Raw genomic sequence first — 19,838 nt, 5'->3', positions numbered from 1 at the left:
TGTCCTGCAGTATGCTTGTAAATTTGCTGTGGTGCCCTGGGTGCCTGAACACACAGTTTGGGAACCACAGCCTTGGAGTATTAATCATGGTTATCTTCAAGGAGTAGAGGTTTTTGTTTTTGTTTTTTTTAAGATTTTTATTTTATTTTTTTAATTAAAAAAATTTTTTTAACATTTATTTATTTTTGAGAGAGAGAGGGAGACGGAGTGTGAGCAGGGGAGGAGCAGAGAGAGGGAGACACAGAATCCCAAACAGGCTCCAGGCTCTGAGCTGTCAGCATAGAGCCCAATGCAGGGCTCGAACTCATGGACCTCAAGATCATGACCTGAGGCAAAGTCGGAGGCTTAACCAACTGAGCCACCCATGCACCCTCAATTTTTTTTTAAATGTTCATTTATTTCTGAGAGACAGAGAGAGACAGAGAGAGACAGAGCGTGAGTGGGGAGGGGCAGAGAGAGAGAGGGAGACCCAGAATCTGAAGCAGGCTCCAGGCTCTGAGCTGTCAGCACAGAGCCCCACGTGGGGCTCAAACTCATGGACCGAGATCATGACCTGAGCTGAAGTCAGTTGCCTAACCGACTGAGCCACCCAGGCGCCCCTAAGATTTTTATTTTTAAGTAATCTCTACACCGTGTGGGGGCTCTGACTCACAATACTGAGATTGAGTCATATGCTCTATTGACTGAGCCAGTCAGGTACCCTAAAGGAGTAGAATTTTTATTTATTTGTATATTTTCTGGGTTTTTCACATTTCCTCTTTTTCTTTAAATTTTTTAATGTTTATTTTTGAGAGAGAGGGAAAGCGTGCGCATGAGCTGGGGAAGTGCAGAGAGAGGAGGACAGAGGATCCAAAGCAGGCTCTGCGTGGACAGCAGAGAGCCTGACACAGGGCTCGAACCCATGAACCGTGAGATTATGACCTGAGCCGAAGTTAGATGCTTAACTGATGAGCCACCCAGGTGCCCCCAACATTTCCTGTTTTGAAAAAAATTTATTACTATTTTTAAGTAAACTCTACCCCCAGCACAGGGCTTAAACTCGCGATCCTGAGGTCCAGAGTCCCATGCTCTACCTAGTGAGCAGCCAGGTGCCCCCACATTTCTTTTATAATGATCATATAGCATTTAAGAGAGGTCAGAGAAAAAAATTATATATATGTACTATTTTTAAAAGAAATTATTAACTGACATCCATACTTTATTTTGCTTTTTTAAGTTTTTACCTAGTTTTCTGTTCTACACATGAACATTTACATTACTTTACATTTATTTATTTTTCTTAATTTTCTAATGTTTATTTATTTGGGGGGGGGAGGGGCAAAGAGAGAGACACAGAATTCGAAGTAGGCTCCAGGCTCTGAGCTGTTAGCACTGAGCCCGATGTGGGGCTCGAACTCATGAACCATGAAATCATGACCTGAGCTGAAGTTGGATGCTCAGACTACTGAGCCACCCAGGTGCCCCAAACATGCGACTCTTGATCTCAGGGTCATGAGTGCAAGCACCATGTTGGGCATGAAGCCTACTAAAAAAAAAAAAAATTAAAGATCAATCAATCAATCAATCAATCAAAATCTAGATGTTGAGTGTGCTTGTTGCTACTGGGGTACAATGTTGTGTCACTTAGCATTCCTCTGATGATTAATGAAGGCAAGTACCTTTATATATGTTTCTTGGTTGTTTTTTGTTGTTTGGTTTTTTTGTTTGTTTGTTTTTGGTATATCCTGTTTTTCATGTGGCAAAATTTTGTCCAACAGCAGAGTTGAATAGTTGTGACAGAGACTGTCTGGCTCACAAAGCCTAAAATATTTACTAATTTACTATCTGGCCCTTTACAGAAAAAGGTTGCTCACACCTATAGTTATGATAACTATTTTAATGTCAGTTCTGGGTTGATTTTGATTGGTTGATTTTTCTCATCGTCGCTGGCCATATTTTCCTGTTTCTTTGCATATCTTGCAATTTTTGTTTGGATGCCAGACATTGATTGGGTGGGGGGACTGGAGTTTTGTTTTGTTCTTTCTTTTTCTACATTTCTGGAGATTTTCCCGGCTTGCAGTTAAATTATTTAGAAATATTTTGATCCTTTTGGTTTTAAGGTGTTTAAGCAACAGTGGGACCAAAGCAACATTTAGGGCTATCATCATTAGGGCTTATCATTCTTTACTACTGTGGCAAGATCCTTTGGAATACTCTACCAGGAAATTATAAGGCTTTCTAAGGCTGGCTAGTGGAAACAGGCACTACTACTGGCCTTTGTAAACTCTAGGCACTGTTGCCTCTAATCCTCTCGGATGATTTTTTTCCTCTGTCTTTGATAGTTTTCTTGCATGCATGGACTGGTGCATACTTTAGTGGAATACTTTAGAGGAACTGCCCACAAATCTCCAGTATTTTCTCTCTGTTTAGCTTTTTCCTCTACAATAGTCTGTCCTGTGAACTCTAGCTGCCATGTCTCCCTGGACTCTAAGCTCTATCTTTTCAATTTAGGATATTCCTTGGGCTCTGCCTGGGCTCCTCTTCCCTGTCACACCCTGGAAATGCTCTCAAGGTTGGTGAACTGGGGCAATTGTAGGATTCACTTTTTGTCCTCAGAGATCACTGTTTTTTGTTGCCTGATGATGTACAGTGTCTTGAAAACTATTGTTTGTTATCTAAACTATTTCATCTGCTTTCTTTTGGTTGTTTTAAGGGGGTAAATCTGGTCCTTGTTATTACATCTTGGCCAGAAGTGGAAGTCTTTGAGCTCTTTGTAAAAAAAATTGTTTTAAACGTTTATTCATTTTTGAGAGAGACAGAGCGCAAGCTGGGGTGGGGCAGAGAGAGAGGGAGACAGAATCCAAAGCAGACTCCAGGCTCTGAGTTGTCAGTACAGAGCCCGATGCAGGGCTTGAACTCAAGAGCTGTGAGATCATGACCTGAGCCAAAGTCAAACGCTTAACCGACTGAGCCACCCAGGTGCCCCTTCGAGATCTTTTTTAAAATCCTGAAAGGGTGTTTAATTTTGTCAAATGCTTTTTTTCTGTGTCTATTGAGATGATCATATGATTTCCCCCCCTTTTTTTTTTCTATTAATATGTGTTGAATTACATTAATTGATTTTTTTCTGATGTTTTAAATCAACCTTCCATTTCTGGAATGAACCATACTTAGTCGTGATGCATTATCTTTTTTTATATATTGCTATATTTCAATTTATTTGTATATTTTTTAGAGTTTTTGAATCTGTGTTTATGTTCATATACTGCCCTTCTTCAGGTTTTGACATCAGGGCTATCCCAGTTTATAAAATGGGTTGGGAAACATTTACTCTTCTTCTCTAGAAAAGTTCTGTTAATACTGGTGCTTTTTCTTCCATGAATGGTTAGAAAAATTCTCTGGTGAAGCCATATGGTGATTTCTTTTTTTTTTTTTTTTTTTTGGTGGTGATTTCATTAGGGAAACTGTTTAATTACAGCTTATTTTTTAATAGATACAGGACCATTCATATTTTTCATTTGTTTACATTTAAGTTTTGGTCAGCTGATTTTCTAAGAAGACAAATGATCTGTTCAAGGTCATACATCTAATAATGAATAAATCTTCCAATCCTGTGCTTTTTCAAACTTTGTCATACCAGCATAATGTATAGTTTTAAATTTATATACTCTTTTATGTTCTGCAGTAGATTATGAACTAGCAGGTAGGTTCTATCTCTGATAAAAATGTCACTGGAAGCTTACGGCCAAGTAGATACTTAAATTGCAAATAGATATTAAAGTTAAATTAAGGCATACATGGGATTTGTATTGAGATTTTAAAAGGAGAGACAGTTATTTAAGTAGTTGTTACAGAACTTCATTTGGGCTCTTTCAGTCTCTAAAGGTACATTTTAGTTCTTTGGTAATGGGCTATTGTTGGCTAGAATTATTAAATTAAAAAATGGGAATAGTATAGTTCTTATGCTTTAGATGTATCGTTTATATTGTTGTATTTATTTTTCTAGATTTCGCTCAATTGTATCTTTATTTCCTAAAATTTAGTAGATTAGATATCTGTTTATAATTCTAGGGCAATTGAAAAAAGAAAAATAATTCTAATTCAGAATATGATTTACAAAATGATTTTTTATATCCATTCAGGAGAGATTGTAACTAAGATTCTATTATTGTGGAAAATTTAGTGAATCACCTTTCAATACCTTAAATGTGCCCATCTTGTTGTAGTAGACTTAGTTTAAGATTCACATGTTGGGGGGCGCCTGGGTGGCGCAGTCGGTTAAGCGTCCGACTTCAGCCAGGTCACGATCTCGCGGTCCGTGAGTTCGAGCCCCGCGTCGGGCTCTGGGCTGATGGCTCAGAGCCTGGAGCCTGTTTCCGATTCTGTGTCTCCCTCTCTCTCTGCCCCTCCCCCGTTCATGCTCTGTCTCTCTCTGTCCCAAAAATAAATAAACGTTGAAAAAAAAAAATTAAAAAAAAAAAAAATTAATAAAGATTCACATGTTGGGACGCCTGGGTGGCGTAGTCGGTTAAGCGTCCGACTTCAGCCAGGTCACGATCTCGCGGTCCGTGAGTTCGAGCCCCGCGTCGGGCTCTGGGCTGATGGCTCAGAGCCTGGAGCCTGCTTCCAATTCTGTGTCTCCCTCTCTCTCTGCCCCTCCCCCGTTCATGCTCTGTCTCTCTCTGTCTCAAAAATGAATAAAACATGAAAAAAAATTTTTTTAAAAAAAGATTCACATGTTAGGGGTGCCTGGGTGACTCAGTTGGTTGAGCATCTGACTCTTGATTTCAGCTCAGGTCATGATCCCAAGGTCATAGGATTGGGTCATGGGATTGAGGCCTATGTCGGGCTCTGCACTGAGCATGGAGCCTGCTTGGGATTCTCTCTCTCTCTCTCTCTCTCTCTCTCTCTCTCTGTGTCTCTCTCTCTTTCTCACCCTCTCTCCGTGCTCTCTTTCTCTTTCTCTAAGAAAAAAAAAAGAAAAAGATTTACATGTTAGGGAAGAATGTGTGTTTGAGTGGAGAGGGTTCAATTGAAGGTCTGTTTCTATAAAGTATGTAGTCTGTTGCCAAAAGAAATATTACCTAGCAGCAGTTTACATGTGCCAAGAGAGGCCAGGAAAGTCTCGTAGTAGAAATTGTACAGGGGAGCTGTCAAACTAGATCCCTGAGGATGTCAGGCAGGAAATAAAGCTTACAATGCTAAAAAATGTTACTGGATGGCTAGGCCATTGGAAATAAATCTTCCAATGCTTATATTTTTTATCACGCTTTTATGTTGAACAGTCAGAATTATAGTTAGGTAATTTAAACTGTTTAAAAAATTTAACGCCAAATTTAAGAATTTTTCTAAGATTATATATGTGTATTTTAATGTTTTTATTTTATTTTTGAGAGAGAGCAGAGCACGAGTGGGGGAGGGGCAGAGAGAGAGGGAGACACAGAATCCCAAGCAGGCTCCAGGCTCTGAACTATTAGCACAGAGCCTGATGTGGGGCTTGAACTCACAAACTGAGATCGTGACCTGAGCCGAAGTCGGATGTTCAACCTACTGAGCCACCCAGGCGCCCCAAGAATTTTTCTAAGATTATGTTGAATAAATATTAACTTAATTTATATCTTTTTCCTACATTCTGTTTATTCTCTGAGATGAGGTTTAGAAAAAGTATTAGGAGAGAGGCTTTAAGTTCTTGGGAATAAAATATAAGTAAACAGTTTCCTTTTCTGTGCCCAAAATGGAAATGTAGAAAATGTAAAGTAAGTAATCATGCCAAAGTATTTAGCTGTGGTTCTTTTTGTTTCTAAAATAAACATTTCCCGTCTCTATACATTCAGATATAGACTATACAGAATTACAGAAATTTTGAGCCTAAAGGACTTTTAAGGAATATCTATTTGGATTCCTTTATTTTGTGGGGAAGAGAAACAAGGCAGGTACAGCTGAGATAAGAGTAACTTAATTTGCCCAGTGTCATGAAGGGAGTAGGAACACCTGTAGCACTTGGGAAAATAGAGCCTTTCCTTAATTACTCTTGGTTTAGTGAGTTACTGGAAATTTCAAATGTATGGTGATGGCATTGGTTTTCTTACCACCTCATGGCTTCTAAATGTTGGAGTGTCAGCTTTTAGCTCCCTGCCAGTAACAGTGAAAACTGCCAAGCCCCTTTGAAAACCATTTATATTCAGGAAACAAAAATGATGTTGATCCTTTATATAAAATAAGAATAGGTTTAGGTTCTTAGAATTGAGAGGTTATTAAGAAATTATTTATAAGCTTTCTCGGCCGCTTCTGCATCGATGACACACTCTCTTCCATTATGAGCGCCCCTTGAAGTTCACAGATGGGTTTTAAACTGATGTTACAAAACACTAAAAGGAATAGAGATGGCCCTGCAATTTCGGTTATAAGCGGTCATTGTAACTGATCTACGTTAAAATCTTCTCTAGGGCAAGACTTAAAATCAGTCTGGTTTACTTCTGGACCGTAGGATGTTGATATTAATTATTTTAAAAATGTATGCTGTTTTAACAGCATTAAAGAACTTTTTGAAGAAGCAAAACTTTTTTTTTCTGCTTAATGTGAGAAAAATTTCTTTTCACAGAAAAGTTTTATTTTGAGCTCAGGCTGCAGCTACATTATAGCCTGTCCAGCAAATGCAAGTGTCGGATCGTGGTTAAGAGCTGGGCTTTGCCCTTTGCTAGCTCTGGACTGTTGAGCAAGGTACTTCACTTACATGTATCTCAGTTTCTTCAACTGTAAAATGGGAATAGTAATAGTATGTACCTCAGGTACTTTGTTTTGAGGATTACATGAATGCTTGTGAAGTGCTCAGAATAGTGCTTAACATGGTAAGCACTCTGCAAATGTTAGCTATTATTATTACTATTATAACATGTGAAGCTCTTAGAATCTGGCTTCCTAGGTATTCGGTAAATGTTAGCTCTTGATGTTAAGCATTTTTAGTTAGTATGTAACAGGCTTTAGGTTCTTGAAGTAAATTAGATGGTTTAAAGTAGCACTTCCCAAAGTGTAGAGCAGTAATTCAGTGTTTTGCAACCCACTCTTTTAGCCATAAATATTTCCTTCCCTTTCTTCGGCTTGTAAATTTTAGGACTTTATGCATTCCTGCTCCCCAGAGATAACCCAAAAGTCCCATCTAATCAGCACTAGGCTGAAGGTCCTGGCTATTGTGATAGTTTCTCTATGTCAGACCCGATATGGTCTCCACGTCACTTACTAATGCGTTTCTCTCTGAGCTCCTACCCCAGTCTCGGCATTCAGGGGTGGGTCAGGGAGGGCATGACTGCAGGAAATTCTCCTCTTCCCCCCTCTTCCTTCTCTCACCTTTTAATCCCTTTGTCTTCCTTGTCCTTCTCCTTTTGTTTCTGCCTTTGCTGTTTCTGGCACTATTTTAAGTTCTGATATGAAGTATATATATATATGTGTATATATATATATATATATATATTTTGGTAATTTTCTTTCCTTGGATCAGTTGTTTTCCTTTTAATCTTATCCTTTTGTCTTTTATCTTTAAGTTCTTGGTTCATGGAGTTCATTCTGAATTTTCTTGATTTATTCCAAGAATGAGAAGAAATGTACATGGAATATACTCTTCATCTGTATATTGAATATTATATTTGTTAGCCTATTTTTATATTTTACATAATTTTATATTGGTCTCTAACCTAACGTTCCATTCTTTTTTTTTTTTTTTTTAATTTTTTTTCAACGTTTATTTATTTTTGGGACAGAGAGAGACAGAGCATGAACGGGGGAGGGGCAGAGAGAGAGGGAGACACAGAATCGGAAACAGGCTCCAGGCTCTGAGCCATCAGCCCAGAGCCCGACGCGGGGCTCGAACTCACGGACCGCGAGATCGTGACCTGGCTGAAGTCGGACGCTTAACCGACTGCGCCACCCAGGCGCCCCTCGTTCCATTCTTTTAATAGACGTAGATTTAAATTCGATTTCTGTCACTTGCACCTTTTTTGACTTTCAGCATTTTACTTAATCATTTGAGACTTAGTTTTCTTATTTTTAAAAGGCACTTCATAAGATCTTCCTTCCAAGTGTTATTATAAATTTAGATTAACTTTTGCTTAAAAATGATGTATTTCCATGTGAATTTACATTTTTCTTTTGATATTAAAAAAGCAGAAAAGGTTAAGACTATAAAAGGAAGGAAAGTGATTGAGAACAGAATAGCTGATGAGAGATTTAATAAAAATTTTGATGACAGAGGCGCGTCTGCGTGGCTCAGTTGGTTGTGTCCGACTCGCGGTTTCAGCTGAGGTTATGATCTCACGGTTCTTTGGTTGGAGCCCCGCATCGGGCTCCATGCTGTCAGCATGAAGCCTGCTTGGGATTTTCTCTCTCTGCCCCTCCCCTGCCTGTGTTCTCTGTCTGTCTGTCCCCCTCTCAAAATAAATGCTCAAGTCTTAAAAAAAAGGTTTTTTTGATGATAGAAACTCGATAAAGGGAAAAGTAATTGACATAGTAGGATAGAGAGATGTTATTACCTTCTAGGTATTACCTTTAGGACCTGAAGAATGGTTCCTACAGGAAGCACACTGATTCACTTCACAAATTTCTCAAGAGGCGGCAGCTACTTCAGAGGTGGGAGTGAGACATTGAACCAAAAATGGGTCATTGGTTCAAAGTCTGTTTACCTAAGGACTGAATCTCCAGGTCCTCTGCCTTACGCCGTGTAGCCAGACGACTACCCCTCAATTATTCAGAAATCAAATGTGACCAGGGGCTGCGGTCTCTTTAAATTGGAGACATTTCAGGATGGAGTGACTCACGGGACAGAAAATGGGGCTTATCTGCGTACGGAACGGTGAACCTACAACGTCTTACCTCATCTCCCAAACACACTCTGGCTCCTGACCACTGGCCACCAGACTTCTATGGCTCATTCGGGAGACTGAAGGGATCTTTTTCAGAGAAACTGAAGAAGACTCAAAATTCTTTCTCATGCTGACATTTGGGGGTCTCTAATAAAAGAGCTATTTCCTTTTGGGAAGCCGCCTGGTTGAAAACCCTGTCTGAGGGCTTCTGGGTGGCTCATTTGGGTGAGCATCTGACTTGATTTCAGCTCAGGTTGTGATCCCAGGTTTGTGGGATCCACACTGAGCATGGAGCCTGCTTAAGATTCTCTGTCTCTCTCCCTCTGCCCCTCTCCCCTACTCCTCTCTGTCTTTCTCTCTCTCTCTCTAAAGCATAAATAAATAAATAAATAAATAAATAAATAAATAAATAAAATCTAAAAAAAAATCAAAGATTCAAATATGTTTAAAAAAAAATAGAGAAAACCCTGTCTGTATACAAATCTTTCAGGGCCTCATTCTTTTTTTGTTTTTTTGTTTTTTTGTTTTTTTTTTTACAGTTCATTCTTTTTTTTATTTTTGTTACATTTATTTATTTTTGAGAGACAGAGCACAAGTGGGGGAGGGGCAGAGAGAGAAGGAGACACAGAATCCGAAGCAGGCTCCAGGCTCTGAGCTGTCAGCACAGAGCCCGACGCGGGGCTTGAACTCACAAACCGTGAGTTCATGACCTGAGCGGAAGTCGGATGCTTGACCAACTGAGCCACCCAGGCGCCCCTCAGGGCCTCATTCTTAAATAGGAACAGACAGCTACTAAGGATCTATGAGACATAAGAAAAAGCCTTCAACCTGAACAACAGAGACCAAAAAAACACATTGCAGAAAGGATCTGGTGGAAACAGAGGTAAGGCCGGGCTCAGAGTCAAACTGTAAAATGAAAAAAAAAAAAAAAATCCCACCAAACCAAAATAAAACTTCTCTAACTGATAATGTCATAGAGATACGGATTTATAAAATAAGGACTGGATTCGTTGAGGAAAGAACAATTCAGGAATAAAAAAGATCTTTTGGATATATGTAACTATAGCAGCTCAAATTTAAAAAAGAACATTTTTTTAAAAATGGTGGAAACCAGGGGCGCCTGGGTGGCTCAGTCAGTTAAGCGTCCGACTTCAGCTCAGGTCACGATCTCGCCGTCCGTGAGTTCGAGCCTCCGCGTCGGGCTCTGGGCTGATGGCTCAGAGCCTGGAGCCTGCTTCCGATTCTGTGTCTCCCTCTCTCTCTGCCCCTTCCCCGTTCATGCTCTGTCTCTCTCTGTCTCAAAAATAAATAAACGTTAAAATAAAAAAAAAAAATGGTGGAAACCAGGTGAAGTTGAAGAAGTCTCCCAGAAACTAGAAGGAAAGATAGTGAAGTGGTGGGAAGTAAGGGAGAAAAGATGCTCTTTGAGGAAGACAGGGTCACAGCTATAGTCGTGCCTCATCCGGCCACTCCTGCCCCTGCCTCTCCGCTCTTTACTGTCCTGGAGGAACAAGGTCAGGAAGCTGTGCCATGGCCCCAGCTTTTAAAAACACTGGGAGCATACCCGTGGAGCCACGAGGTAGCGATTCACAGAATTAGAATTAATCTGATCAGCCATCGCATAAAACCTTTGAAGAAGATATGTACTGACTTGATCAGAGGTGCAAAGGAAAAGAATGTGAAAGGATCAGTTCAGATGCCTACCAAGACTGAGAATCACTACAAGAAAAACTCCTTGTGCTGAAGGTTCTAAGACTCAGATCCTTTTCAGATGAGGATGTGGAAAGGACTCATTGATTTGCACTCCTTCTGAGATTGTTAAACAGGTTACTGAGATTGTTAAACAGATTACTTCCATCAGTATTGAGCCCTTGTCCAGGTTGAAGTCACCGTTGCAGATGCTCCAATCAACATTTTTGATAAATAGATTATCAATTGTTTAAAAAAAGAAAAGATGAGAGGCTTACAAAATTAAGTGAGGAGGTTCAATGACAGACTAATATAAGCTGCATAAGGAGAGACAAGAGGAAAATCTTATAAAACAAAAAATAAGAAAATTGTCTAGAACTGATGTTTCCAGAATGAAAAGCCTCTGAGTGGCTAGCACAGTGGATGAAAAAAGAATGAAGTAAGGTATGTAGAATTTGACTATCATCCTTTAAAAGGATAAAATAAAGGTATTGAAAACTTGCACACACACACACACACCCCCTCACATCACTTTTAACGAATAGAGAACAAGTGTAGCATCCAATTTCTCATTTGCAACTCTAGAGGCTAAAAGACAATGGAATAGTGCTTGAAAAATTCTGATGAAAAAAATTATTTTCAACCTGAATTTGATACCTGGCCAAATTGTCAATTGTTAGCAGTATCATTCAGTATCATGTTTTGGTCATTGGGGATTTGGAAATTTTATCCTTCATGTGTCCTTTCTTTTTTTTTTTTTTTTTTTTTTTATTTTTTTAAAAAAAATTTTTTTTTTCCAACGTTTATTTATCTTTGGGACAGAGAGAGACAGAGTATGAACGGGGGAGGGGCAGAGAGAGAGGGAGACACAGAATCGGAAACAGGCTCCAGGCTCTGAGCCATCAGCCCAGAGCCTGACGCGGGGCTCGAACTCACGGACGGCGAGATCGTGACCTGGCTGAAATCGGACGCTTAACCGACTGCGCCACCCAGGCGCCCCTCATGTGTCCTTTCTTAAGACTACTGAAGGGTACTCTTTGGCAAAGTAAGGAGGTATTCCATGAAAGATGATGATAATGGGCTTCAGGAAACAATAGCTCCAATGTAGGAGAACAGTAAAAGGGAAGTTCCAGGATGACCCAGTGTAGAGCAGATCTGAGAACAATCAATCCAGTGTGTTCAAAAATGGAATGTGATGGGAAAGAGGTATCCAGGGTAAAATAACAGATTTTACTTGGGACAAGTAATAGGATAGATGATAGAGCATTAGGAATAAAATTGATACACGTATGATGGAACATTTTTGAAAACTTAAAGCTAGAGATATAGATAATAGTGTAAATAAGAATACAGGCCATGTATAAACACTAAGGAAAGAGAAAGCTCTAGGTTTTTGAACAGTTGGCTGGAAAATGAAGTTTTGGAATGGCAGTCTCTTAAATGTTGGAGTATTCCTGTAACTGGAGTTTCTGAGTCTGAAAATATTCTTGATTTTTTCCTTAAAATCCTAAGTGTTCAAAACTTATTACAGAGCTACAGTAATCAAGGCAGTGTGGTAGACACACAGAGCAATGGAGTAGAATTGAAAGTCCTGAAATAAAAAACTGTACATCTGTGGTCAATTGATTTTCAGTAGGGGTACTGAAAGAAGTCAATGGTGAAATAATAGTCTTTTCAATAAATGGTCCTGGGATAACTGGATATCCACATGCAACAGAATGAAGTTGGACCCTTCACCTCACATCATACATGAAAATTAACTTAAAATGGATCACACACCTAAATATAAGAGCTAAAACTAAAACTCTTAGAAGAAAACAGAGAAGTAAGTCTTTGTGACCTTGGATTAGGCAATGATTTCTTAGACATGACACCAAAAACACAAGTGGCAAAATTGAACTATATCAAAGTGAAAAACTTACTGCTTCAAAGGACACCCTCAAGAAACTGAAAAGATATCCCACAGAATGGGAGAACTGGTGTGCAAATACCATATTTGATAAGGGACTTCAATTCAAGACACATAAAAAAAGATTCCTACAGTTCAACTATAAAAAGGCAAATAACCCAATTTATCAATGACAAAAGGAGGGGCACCTCAGTGGCTCAGTTGGTTGAGCATCTGACTTTGGCTCAGGTCGTAATCTTGTGGTCTGTGAGTCTGAGCCCTTTGTCGGGCTCTGTGCTGACAGGTTGGAGCCTTGGAGCCTGCTTCGGATTCTGTGTCTCCCTGTCTCTCTGCCCCTCTTCCACTCACACTCTGTCTCTGTCTCTGTCTCTGTCTCTGTCTCTGTCTCTGTCTCTCATCTCTCAAAAAGAAACAAACATTAAAAACAATTAAATGACCAAAGGATTTTTTTTTCATTTCATTTTATTTTATTTTTTTTTCAATATATGAAATTTATTGTCAAATTGGTTTCCATACAACACCCAGTGCTCATCCCAAAAGGTGCTCTCCTCAGTACCCATCACCCACCCTCCCCTCCCTCCCACCCCCCATCAACCCTCAGTTTGTTCTCAGTTTTTTTTTTTTTTTTAATTTTTTTCTTTCAATGTTTATTTATTTTTGGGACAGAGAGAGACAGAGCATGAACGGGGTAGGGGCAGAGAGAGAGGGAGACACAGAATCGGAAACAGGCTCCAGGCTCTGAGCCATCAGCCCAGAGCCCGACGCGGGGCTCGAACTCCCGGACCGCGAGATCGTGACCTGGCTGAAGTCAGACGCCCAACCGACTGCGCCACCCGGGCGCCCCTGTTCTCAGTTTTTAAGAGTCTCTTATGCTTTGGCTCTCTCCCACTCTAACCTCTTTTTTTTCCCTTCCCCTCCCCCATGGGTTTCTGTTAAGTTTCTCAGGATCCACATAAGAGTGAAACCATATGGTATCTGTCTTTCTCTGTATGGCTTATTTCACTTAGCATCACACTCTCCAGTTCCATCCACGTTGCTACAAAGGGCCATATTTCGTTCTTTCTCATTGCCGTGTAGTACTCCATTGTGTATATAAACCACAATTTCTTTATCCATTCATCAGTTGATGGACATTTAGGCTCTTTCCATAATTTGGCTATTGTTGAGAGTGCTGCTATAAACATTGGGGTACAAGTGCCCCTATGCATCAGTACTCCTGTATCCCTTGGGTAAATTCCTAGCAGTGCTATTGCTGGGTCATAGGGTAGGTCTACTTTTAATTTTCTGAGGAACCTCCACACTGTTTTCCAGAGTGGCTGCACCAATTTGCATTCCCACCAACAGTGCAAGAGGGTTGCCATTTCTCCACATCCTCTCCAGCATCTGTAGTCTCCTGATTTGTTCATTTTGGCCACTCTGACTGGCGTGAGGTGATATCTGAGTGTGGTTTTGATTTGTATTTCCCTGATAAGGAGCGACGTTGAGCATCTTTTCATGTGCCTGTTGGCCATCCGGATGTCTTCTTTAGAGAAGTGTCTATTCATGTCTTCTGCCCATTTCTTCACTGGGTTATTTGTTTTTCGGGTGTGGAGTTTGGTGAGCTCTTTATAGATTTTGGATACTAGCCCTTTGTCCGATATGTCATTTGCAAATATCTTTTCCCATTCCATTGGTTGCCTTTTAGTTTTGTTGGTTGTTTCCTTTGCTGTGCAGAAGCTTTTTATCTTCATAAGGTCCCAGTAGTTCATTTTTGCTTTTAATTCCCTTGCCTTTGGGGATGTGTCGAGTAAGATATTGCTACGGCTGAGGTCAGAGAGGTCTTTTCCTGCTTTCTCCTCTAGGGTTTTGATGGATTCCTGTCTCACATTCATGTCCTTTATCCATTTTGAGTTTATTTTTATGAATGGTGTGAGAAAATGGTCTAGTTTCAACCTTCTGCATGTTGCTGTCCAGTTCTCCCAGCACCATTTGTTAAAGAGACTGTCTTTTTTCCATTGGATGTTCTTTCCTGCTTTGGCAAAGATTAGTTGGCCTTACGTTTGTGGGCCCAGTTCTGGGGTTTCTATTCTATTCCATTGGTCTATGTGTCTGTTTTTGTGCCAATACCATGCTGTCTTGATGATTACAGCTTTGCAGTAGAGGCTAAAGTCTGGGATTGTGATGCCTCCTGCTTTGGTCTTCTTCTTCAAAATTCCTTTGGCTATTCGGGGCCTTTTGTGGTTCCATATGAATTTTAGGATTGCTTGTTCTAGTTTCGAGAAGAATGCTGGTGCAATTTTGATTGGGATTGCATTGAATGTGTAGATAGCTTTGGGTAGTATTGACATTTTGACAATATTTATTCTTCCAATCCATGAGCAGGGAGTGTCTTTCCATTTCTTTATATCTTCTTCAATTACCTTCATAAGCTTTCTATAGTTTTCAGCATACAGATCTTTTACATCTTTGGTTAGATTTATTCCTAGGTATTTTATGCTTCTTGGTGCAATTGTGAATGGGATCAGTTTCTTTATTTGTCTTTCTGTTGCTTCATTGTTAGTGTATAAGAATGCAACTGATTTCTGTACATTGATTCTGTATACTGCAACTTTGCTGAATTCATGTATCAGTTCTAGCAGACTTTTGGTGGAGTCTATCGGATTTTCCATGTATAATATCATGTCATCTGCAAAAAGGGAAAGCTTGACTTCATCTTTGCCAATTTTGATGCCTTTGATTTCCTTTTGTTGTCTGATTGCTGATGCTAGAACTTCCAACACTATGTTAAACAACAGCGGTGAGAGTGGGCATCCCTGAATGACCAAAGGATTTAAATAGACATTTCTCCAAGGAAGATACATAAATGGCCAATAAGCATATAAAAAGATGCTCAACATCATTAGTTATTAGGGAAATGCAGATCAAAACAAGGAGATAGTGCTTCATTATAATAAAAGAGAAAGACAAGTACAAGTGTTGGTGAGGATGGATTGTTAAATGAGGTGCTTGCTGTGGCAAACAGTTTGTCAGTTCCTTAAAAAGTTAAGAGCAGGGGCGCCTGGGTGGCTCAGTCGGTTAAGCAGCTGACTTCAGCTTGGGTCAGGATCTCGTGGTCTGTGAGTTCAAGCCCCGCGTTGGGCTCTGTGCTGACAGCCCAGGGCCTGGAGCCTGCTTCAGAGTCTGTGTCTCCCTCTCTCTCTCTTCCTCCCCTGCTTGTGCTCTATCTCTCTCTGTCTCTCAAAAATAAATAAATGTTTAAAAAAAAAAAGTTAAGAGCAAAAAATAACCACGTGACCCAGCAATTCCACTTCTAAGAATATACGCAAGAAAACGAAAATGTACGTTCATGCAAAAAGTTGCACACAGATTTTCAAGGCAGTGTTATTCATAATAGTCAAAAAATAGAAACAACCCAGTTGTTTATCACCTGATGAATGGGTAAATATGATGTGGTATATCCATACAATGAAATATTATGCAATTATAAAAGTACTGATACATGCTATACCATTGATGAATTTTCAAAACATTATGTTAAGTAAAAGAAGCGAGTCACAAAAGTCCAAATATTGTTGTAGGATTCCATTTATATGAAATATCCTGTATAGACAAATCCATGGAGACAACACTGATCAATGGTTGCCATGGTAGGGGAAAATGGGGAGTGACTGCTAATGGATATGAGATTTCTTTTTGGGGTGATGAAAATGTTCTGGAATTTAGATAGTGGTGATTGATGTAGAATTTTTGTGAATATGCTAAAAATCCCTGACTTATAAACTTTAAAGAGGTTATACCCTTCATGGCATGTGAGTTATATCTCAGTTAAACTGTTATTAAAAGAAAAAAACCCTAAATGTTATGAATGGCTTACTTTAATGACTAATAAGAGATTGTTTTGTGATAAAATATGAATTGGAATCATAAAGCAATTAACCACCTCCAGATTGGGTGATGACTGAGAAGCAGTTGAGAAAAAATTGCATAAGCCTTCGGCAGACACCAAATAAAACTTGGCATTTATATAGTAGCTCCTGTATGGCCAAACATAAGGTAATATTTTTGTTGTTTAGGCTAGATTTTTTTTGGGATACGACATTGTGATATAAATTTGACGATGGTTGTTAGCTTGAAATGTGTGTTTTGTTCTTGTAACAGGTTTTTACTTAGGTGGGTTAAAACAATGATTGTACAATGAGAACGTGAGAAAATAAAAACTGTCCCTTTAATTCCAGTTCACTGTCAATTCATTCATTAAACAGACAGAAGAAAGAACTATTTTGGCCGTAAATGTGTTCCTTCGTTATTGCTTAGATAGAAACAGATGCTCTCTTTTGGGAAACATGAATTACTTTCAAGAAGGTATTTAGCGGTTTTGCCCCATCGGCTTAGGTTAGTATTTTCATCTTACACTTGTCATTTGCTATTTTGGATGAATATTTGTTTTAAAAAATAGTTGAGCCATGACCTGAGTTTTTGGAATTGTACCAACACTACTATGGTAATTTTATACAAACATATCCCTTGCTTTATCAACATTCATTTATTGCTAGTCTGTGCTGGGTTTTAATGTGATAATGGAGGTCATAAGTTCTATTCATGTGATTAGCCACTCTACAATTTCCTTTAATCATTAGAAAAAAAGATGTAATTTTACAGTATGATTTGAGCCAAGGGGTTATGTTATTTGAAGTAATGCTAAAGCTCTCCTAACTTTGTGAGGATGCACGCTCAACTGGTTCATTTGGGAAAGTATTTGACTGAGGGCCAACTAACCATTTGTGTCAGCTCTAGCCAGTAGCTTCTTCGAGATAATGATCTTAAAGTGATTTTAGATTTCTGTTGTAACAAGTAGTGCAAAGAATTTCTGTAAAGTATACTGCTAGAAACTATTTTGGAGCATTTGTGAATTTTTTGATTTGTTGGTTCTTCATTTAAAGTGTTAAGAGCTGGCAAATTTGATCTGACAGGCAGAATTAGACTGCACTCTTTTGGGGGTGATGGTGATGTGGTTGGATTCTAAAGCCTAGAGCCTAGAGGAAGTGATGGCAGGAGTAGAACTATAAACCTCAAAATGCTAATAACCTCAGATCCATTCAAGACTCTTCTCCATTAAGATTTGGAGCTAGCTCTTTGAAAGTAGTTACAGCCTGTAACGTGTGTACCTCATACTAGAAACTCCTTTGTCATTTTTCCAGTTACTTCTGCCAGATGGGTTTTAAAATACTAAGAAAAATATGATGTCAGCTCTTTTGTACTTTGGACTAGAATGATTTTGTTCTCTTGTCTACTTGAAGAGTCCGGTTGAATCCCTCTTTAGTGACTGGCTTTTTTTTTTTTTTTAAATTGCATTTTCTATGTGTCCATTTCCACTTGTGGTAATAATCCTGTTGGGATGCATATTACCAGCTGTACGTGAAGGTGTAGCTATATGGAGCATAAAATCAGATATGCTTCCTGCCTTTGGCTCACAATCTAAATTTAGTAGGCGAGAATCTCCTTTCCTAGATGTCATTAAAAATAGAAGATACCCATCTGTCTGGAATGGTTTAGATACAATTCTGCCTACAGGCTTGGAAATGAACTATATAACGTTGACTTTCTTTTACCCCTAGAATTCTTAGAAAAATAATATCTTCTTTAATACAGAAGGCCAAGAGTGTACAACTTACAGTGTTGATCTTAAATGATCCTGTAAGTTTATTACTACCAGGAAAACCTAAGAGAATTGAATTTTTAGGAGAAATAAGATGAGACAGTATCACTTGATTAAGAAAATTGGCTTTGAAGTAAAAGCTAGTTCCAATCTTATATTTACAATTTACTAACTATATGAGAGAATTATTTAATTCCTCTGAGACTGTAACCTCATTTATAATGTTGAATAAGTCAAATTAGTTAACGTTTGTAAAGTGCTTTCTTCAGTGCCTGGCATGTAGAAGGCGTTTTTTGGTGGTGGTAGTTACTATTGTTTATTGTATTGTAATAAACATAAATTGTGGTTCTGTTTCCCACCCCCCACCCCCACCCCCCCCCCCCAAATTCTGCCATCTTGCTATTAAAAAATCTTACTGTGGAGCTCAGGGTATAATGGAGTCAGAGATAAACAGAGAATCCCTGGGGGTACTTGGAGTGATGGAAATCATTTAGAAGAGTACTGAAAGTCACACCTAAAGGACTGCTTACATTTGGGGGTTTCAGAAGACACCGGGAAATACAGAACACTATCATTGAAGTGAGAGGACAACTGGGAGAGTGATGTCATGGAATTCAAGACATAGGTTGCTCACCAGGTCACATATTTTCTTCAGAAGTTTATTAAAACAACAACAAAAAACAAACGAAAGAAGCTTATTCAAAATATTAAATTTTTAAAAATTCTTTCTTTATTTTTTGGAGAGAGACAGACAGAGTGTGAGTGGGGGAGGAACAGAGAGAGAGGGAGACACAGAATCTGAAGCAGACTCCAGGCTCTGAGCTGTCAGCACAGAGCCCAACACAGGGCTTGAACTCACGAACCGCGAGATCATGACCTGAGCCAAAGTCGGACACTTAACTGACTGAGTCACCCAGGTGCCCCTACTCAAAATATTTTAAACACTAGGTGGCATCAGGTAGTGCCCTGAGGAAACCATTGAACTGGGCAGATAGGAGGTCTTGATCTTTGAGAGAATAGAGAAATGGCTGTAGACCCAGATTTTATTGGACAGAGAAGTCAGTATGAGGTGAGGAAAGTGAAGGCCATGAGTATAAGAAGGACTCTTAGGAAAATTTAGTTGTATAGAGAAGGAGAGAGATAAACCTAAGGAGGTGGAGAAAGGATTGGGGTTTGTTAGCTTTGTTTAGGAAAGAAAAAAATGAGCATGTTTGTGGAGTATGAGGGAGAAATTAAACATATAACCAGATCATTGATGGGCAGGTTGTGGTATGAGGCAAGTGGGAGTGGAATCCAGTCACAGGTAGAGGCTGAGATGAGCAGCTGTTGTTTTAGGGAAGGAAAGGAGGAAGACCAGCAAGTTTGAGACAGGAGGGGACAACGAAGAAATTTATGTCTCATGACTTCTATCTACGTGGGGAAATGAATAGTGAACTTCCTGAGATAATAACAGACCCCAGCAGTCCACAACTGAGGATGATTTTTGCCTCCCAGGATATATTTGGCAGTGTCTGAAGAAGTTTTTGATTGTCATAAGTTGTGGGATGCCCTACCGGCATCTACTGTGTAGAGGACAGGGATGCTGGTGATGCTGGTGAATGACCTAACATGTACAGAACAGCTTCCCCCATCAAAGAATGATCCGGTCCCAAATGCCAGTAGTGCTGCAGTTGAGAACTTGCCCTAGATCAGAGCATGCCTCCATCAGGATCTTCAACAAAAGCCAACCAATCTAGACAATGGCTTCATATATCCCCTCTTAGAAAGTCACAGT

General features: G+C 39.4%; 1 protein-coding gene across 5 annotated transcripts in view; it reads left to right on the top strand.

Annotated features, from left to right (window-relative positions):
- The window catches only part of SCAI (suppressor of cancer cell invasion), a 153,658-nt gene that overhangs the window by 23,544 nt on the left and 110,276 nt on the right, over window positions 1–19,838 (top strand). The gene's annotated exons all lie outside the window — the stretch shown is intronic.

Source organism: Leopardus geoffroyi, chromosome D4 (assembly GCF_018350155.1).
Source record: "Leopardus geoffroyi isolate Oge1 chromosome D4, O.geoffroyi_Oge1_pat1.0, whole genome shotgun sequence".
In the NCBI taxonomy this organism is placed as follows: Eukaryota; Metazoa; Chordata; class Mammalia; order Carnivora; family Felidae; genus Leopardus; species Leopardus geoffroyi.
Note: the sequence above shows the minus strand (reverse complement) of the source record. Positions and strands in the feature narration are given on the sequence as shown.